This window comes from Hyaena hyaena, unplaced genomic scaffold (genome assembly GCF_003009895.1).
Source record: "Hyaena hyaena isolate Hyena2069 unplaced genomic scaffold, ASM300989v1 scaffold_693, whole genome shotgun sequence".
Classification (NCBI taxonomy): domain Eukaryota; kingdom Metazoa; phylum Chordata; class Mammalia; order Carnivora; family Hyaenidae; genus Hyaena; species Hyaena hyaena.
This window is the reverse complement of record NW_024081321.1, coordinates 239,740-245,525: the sequence shown is the minus strand read 5'-3', so window position 1 is coordinate 245,525 and position 5,786 is coordinate 239,740. Positions and strand designations below refer to the sequence as shown.

At 43.7% G+C, this 5,786-nt stretch overlaps 1 long non-coding RNA gene across 1 annotated transcript in view; it reads left to right on the top strand.

The window, feature by feature from the left end:
• The window catches only part of LOC120220344, a 4,224-nt gene extending 339 nt beyond the window's left edge, over positions 1 to 3,885 (top strand). The window contains exons 2-3 of the long non-coding RNA XR_005525543.1: positions 683 to 764; positions 3,793 to 3,885. This is a non-coding gene — a long non-coding RNA (uncharacterized LOC120220344). The remainder of the gene's footprint in view (positions 1 to 682; positions 765 to 3,792) is intronic.
• Positions 3,886 to 5,786: the final 1,901 nt, after the last annotated feature.

Below are 5,786 nucleotides of genomic sequence, written 5' to 3'. Positions count from 1 at the left end.
CCCCCCCCCCCCCCCCCGCTCCACACACACAGGTATTCTGTAGGACTGATGTCTTGCTGAGCAAGCTGTGGGTCATTTCTTATTGGTATTGGCGCAATTTCTTGGCTGTACCAGAACTAAACAGACACTTCTCCAGTGTTCATAGTCTAACATAGTAGCTGAGCAATTTCTTTTCATCTTTCAAGGTCTCCCTCGAGTCACATCCTCTATGAGAACTTTCCCAATCCCTCCAGACAGAACTAATGTTCCTTCCACTTCGCTCCCATTCCACTTTGCCTTTGTTATAACACACTTTATTCTTTGGCAATTATTTGTGTTTGTTCTTCAGCTAAAAGGGCTGTTTTCAGTCCACCCTGTGCTTCAGAATCCACTGGGGACTTTAACATAGTACAGATACCCGGGAGCCACCCCCAGTGATTCAGGTTGTTTGGGTCTGGGTAGAGACCTTGGTAAGGCCTGATGAGGACCACTGGGAGAGAGAATCAGCTCCTCAAGGCCAGGTGTGAATTTCATTGATCTTTGTATTACCTGTGCCTGCCACTAATGGGCAGACACAAATTTTAGCTAAATCAATGTGCCCTAGTGAGAAAAGAAGAAATGCTAACTTAAACACTGGTTGTTAAATTCCTCTTACTGAAATAACATGTTTTGATTAGGTAGTTTCCTTCATTTGCCATTGTAGTTATGTAAAGACAGCTACAGAAGCATCCAGGAGATGAGAAGAAAAAGAACACACAAAGTCAGCAGGTGGGAGACCTTGAAAAGTGAGTGGTCCTCTAGTGAGAACCAAGATGTCCAATGTTCAAAATTAAGTTTTCACTTTTGCCTCACTGCCAAACCCTGCTATTGATCTCAAATCTTAAGGAAAGAGTATTCCAGCATAATGCTCTGCAGTTTAATTGGTTAGAGCCTGGGCTGGGCTATGTCCTGAATTTTGTCCAAAAAGAAGATAGGCCAGAACCTTCATTGGGGTGAGGTGAGCGTATCACACACCTAGGACACCAAAAACTCTGTAATCAAGATAAATACTATTTTAATGCAGCATTAAAAAAATCAAAATGGAAACAAAAGTCTATGATCAACAAAATACCAACGTTTTATTGTTTACTTATTTATTTAATTTTATTTTTTTATTAGAGAGAGAGAGAGAGAGAGAGAGAATGCCAGCAGGGGAAAGAGACAGGGAGAGAGACAGAATCCCAAGCAGGCTCCATGCTCAGAGTGGAGCCTAATGCAGGGCTCAATCCCACAACCTTGGGATCATGAATTGAGCCAAAACAAAGAGTCAGACTTCAACTGACTGAGTGCCCCAGACACCCCCCAACATTTTAAATAAACACAGAATCAATCATAGTTGTGTCCCTAAACATACTAGAGCCTGAGGCAAAGGAAAAATCAGTAGTACTAATCCTGTCTTTATTTAAAACTTTGGTATCATGTGCATCATGGGTTTTAGGTTTCATTTTGATTGTTTAGTGTATTGCACTAAATAGTATGTATCAAAACTTCTACTGATCTTGATCACTGAGGCATTTGGTGTCCCCTCCGGTTTTATGTCTGAAGCAAGTACCCTCACTTGCTTTACCCTAGTCCCAACCCTGAGATGGATACTTGGAGACTCCCCCAAAACTAGTCTTTCAGCTTTGCAAAGAATGCTGTGTTTGAGAATACAGGATGCCTAATTAAAGTCTAAGGAAGGAAGCTATCCAGAAAGTTGCTCAGATAACACAATATAACCCAACATCTATAGTCACAGAATGTCTTATGAAAAAAATATTATTTTTTGATAGTAGGAGGCTTCAGACTGATCCGGAGAAGGATCCCACTGGACTAGCCCATTGATGCAGGCTGTATGCAACCTCTGTCTGGGGATTATCTTCAGAGTGACAGAAATTGGAAAGGATAATATTGAAACATGGCAGGAACATACCAACAATCTGCTACAGCAATGGCATGTGTATGACACAGAAAAGCAAGGAGCCTCTATATTGGAATCAATGTCTTGGGCACAGAACTTCAAAGCCTCAGTGCAGGAGACTTCTGCCTCTGAGCCCACGAATGTTGGTTAGGGTGAAATACAACCAGGACTTATGGTCTGGTCTACAAAATATGGTGGATGCGCCTACATTGTAGTATAGAAACCATTTTCTCTTGGGGGTCGGTGTAAACAATTATTCGAGTTCCCCAAATAAATAATGTGTTTCTTTCTGCCATCCTTACACATCACTTCAAGTTGAGAATTTGAGGGGTAAGTACCCTGATGGGGGCTGCAAAGATTTTTCCGAGAGGAAAATGTAGCAGAGCCACCAGCACACCCGCCCCCACCTGCAAAAACCAACCATTGCTGGCATACCGGCTGGTGGCAGGATTCCTTTCTATGGGGTGAAGAAATTTGTTCGTCTGTAGTGAGATACCTGATGAGTCCTTTCAGCTGGAGGGAGTGAGCACCCAGTCACAACACGGATAGTCAGGGCAAACCAGAGAAAGCCACCTCACCGGGCCTTGTAAAGTGGGAGAAGCTGTAAGCAGTAAGTGACAGGACATCACCAGGATGCATGGGGTGCCCTGCTGGAGAATGGACATGTAAGGGAATCAGTGCCTTTGGGGCTTGGGGAGTATCCAAAGTTGTGTTTAAAGTTGCCTGTCACACTGTGCTTTACTGTCATTTATAGCGTCACCCTCACTCACTCTACCACCAAATTTGTCAATAAAAAGTCTCTCTAAATGCAAGTGGCTTTTGCAAATGGTGTTTTGAGAGAAAAGTACAATAAAACTGAAACAGGTTAGCATTCTGTGTTTGGGTTGATGACAGGGGTGAAAGAGAAGTGAAATGAATAGTCAGAGAACGAAAACTTCAGGGGAAACTGAAATAAAGCACAGAAGAAAAAAAAAAAGAGGAAGAAGAATTGGCAAAAGCCCTTGAATCACCTTGGCCTGTGTGAGGTAGGGATGGAGCAATTGGGAATGAGGGTCCTTCCTCGTGGGGGAGCGAGGCTCCAGCCACCTCATCTCACTATTAGAAGGAAAGGTGACCCTGTAAGACAGGCTGAGGTGAGGACTTCCAGGTGACTGACATAGAAATGAGAGCTTAAATGCCATCACGTGTCACATAATGGCATAAGAGAGTTTCTTTTCCCAGAATAATAATAATGCACTTGACAAAAGGCTTTTGCATGAGCAAAGAGAACATAATTCCTGAATATTTAATGCAAGATTGCCATAGAATAAAATGATCATTAAATATGTAAATGCTATTTACACGTGCTTATTGCTCTCATAACTCATCTCTTATATAATGTGATCTTTGTGCCCTAATTTGTTACCTGGTCATGGGTTCCACAAATCAAAATCTGGGGCAGCTTCTCACAAAGAAGCAAGTTGATGAAATGCACAAAAAATATCTCCTTTCGGCACTAACAGGAGGTTTCCGAATTTGGCCTTTTTGCTCTTGATCCGAGGAGGAAGGACGGAGACCAGCACCCTACTGGGAACTGGTGTGATGCCAGGTGCTGAAGGGCCATTTGGATCAAAGGGAAGCCCGAATATCCAGTCTCAGACAGCATGGCTCTCCTTAGTCCCCTTTAATATATTACCAAGCAAGAGATTAAGAAAGTTAAAAAAAATTGTCCTTTGATGATCACAAGTGAGCCAATTTTCTACTTTCTCTTGAGGACTGCTTAGGTGCTATTTATTATTTTAAAAAGAAAATAAAGTGAAGCTGGTAAGAGCAACCTCCCTCATTCTGCCCCTCATTATTGCCCTTTTTTTTTTTTTCTTTAATTTTCATCAAAGGGACCAAGACCTGCTACACGAAGTGCATCTGGGCCAGGAGCACGGGTGCATCTGTGTCAGAATCCACATTTTCACACATTCTCCACGTGGACTGTATACACATCTGTGGTGGGTTTTTGCTTTTTTGTTCTTTGTCTTTTTAAGTTTATTTGCTTATCTCGAGAGAGACAGACAGCGTGAGTGGAGGAGGGACAGAGAAAGAGGGAGACAGAGAATCCCAAGCAGGCTCCACACTGTCAGCGTGGATGGAGACTCGGACTCACAAAACTATGAGATCATGACCACAGCTGAAACCAAGAGTCAGAGGCTTAACCAACTGAGCCACGCAGGCACCCACTGTGGTGGTTTTATAACGGTATCAGTTTGGATAAGACTGCCCCAAATTAGGGTTGGCCAAAAGAAAACTTTTGCGAGAGATGAGCAGGATGGACTTGAAGTAGCATCCGCCCTGCTCTGGAGTCCCCCTAGCTGGACTCTCTGCAAGCTCAGGTGGCTGGGTTCCAGCTCTTCCCTGCTTTCTCCCCTCTACCTGCACACCCAGGTCTTCTCTCTGACTGTCAGCCCTGCTAATCAAAGGAACTCCAGACAGGGCAGCAACGCCTTCCACAGACCTCTGCATCTCTTCTCCTTCCCACTGGCTTCCTACACTTCCCTGAAAGTTCCAACTTGTTCATGCAGGAAGTTTCCTTGATGACCTTTCTGATTCTCCAGTTCCCCTTTCCTGATCTTATTTCCTGGCTCATTCCATAATTACAATAGGTGCAGTATGTATAATAAACCCCTTACTCTATATTACTCAGAGTGGCTTTGCTTCCTTGGAAGAACTCCTAACTAGTAAAGCATTGAAGTTCAGAAGGCACTGGTCTAGGTTACAGTCATGATTAGCAAGAGACATCGCAAGTTACCCATTTTCAGTAGATCCACTGGCCCCATCTCTTACAGGGTTTATCCGAATGAAGTATGTGCTTCCCAAGAAGTGGTGTAGGGAGATTAGGAGGTCTCTGGTAATTTTTGGTGAGTGCTCCTTATTTATATGAGAACTAGTTAAGTGGAGAGAGTTCATCTGGGAAGGCTATTGAGTCCCTTTAGCTACGTTGGTTGGATGCTTCAGCTGAGAAGAGGAAAAGGTGAGCTATTCTTTTGGACTTTGGACACCTTATCCCAGTCCTTGAAAGTTTTCCTGGTGCATTTTTGAGTGATATTTTATAAGCTCTTTGACTTCTGTGCTGACACGATCTCTTTCTTTTTTTCTTTTAGTTTCTTTTTTTAATGTTTTTTGTTTTTGAGAGAGAGAAAGAGAGACAGAGAGAGAGAAAGTGCAAGCAGGAGAGTGGCAGAGAGAGAGAGAGAGAGAGAGAGAGAGAGAGAGAGAGAGAGAGAGGATCCAAAGCAGGCTACAGGCTCTGAGCTGTCAGCACAGAACCCGATGCAGGGCTTGAACTCACGAACTGTGAGATCATGACCCAAGCTGAAGTCAGGCGCTTAACTGACTGATCTACCCAGGCACCCCTGACCAGGTCTCTTTCATTTGAAAGTAATAGAAACCAACTCAAAACCAGCCCAAAGTGGTTAGAAATACTGGTGGGTTTTTTTTTCCTCCCTTAACTTTTTAAAAAAAATTTTTTGGCTGGGAGGGGCCAGCAAGTTTCAGGCATAATTTGATCCAAGACCTAGGTGATATCCTGAGGACTGAGTTTCCATCCCTCCCTCTGTTCCGGATCTTCCTCTTTTTGGCAAGATTTTTTTTTTCAATGGCTGCTGGAGACAGTTCAGGGATCCAAAGTCCAATGGGACAGAAAAGAGAGTACCTTCTTTCTGGTCACGCAGGCAGAAAATCTGGGACCAGCTTGATAGGATCTGATGGACTGACCTATGCCACCTGCTCACGCATGATCCAGCCACCTGGCTGGGAGAAGGTCATAGGCCGAGGTCCACCCTGGCAGCTGTGATTGGAATAGTCTCTACCTGAAAGACTCTTAAGTCCTGGGACTGAA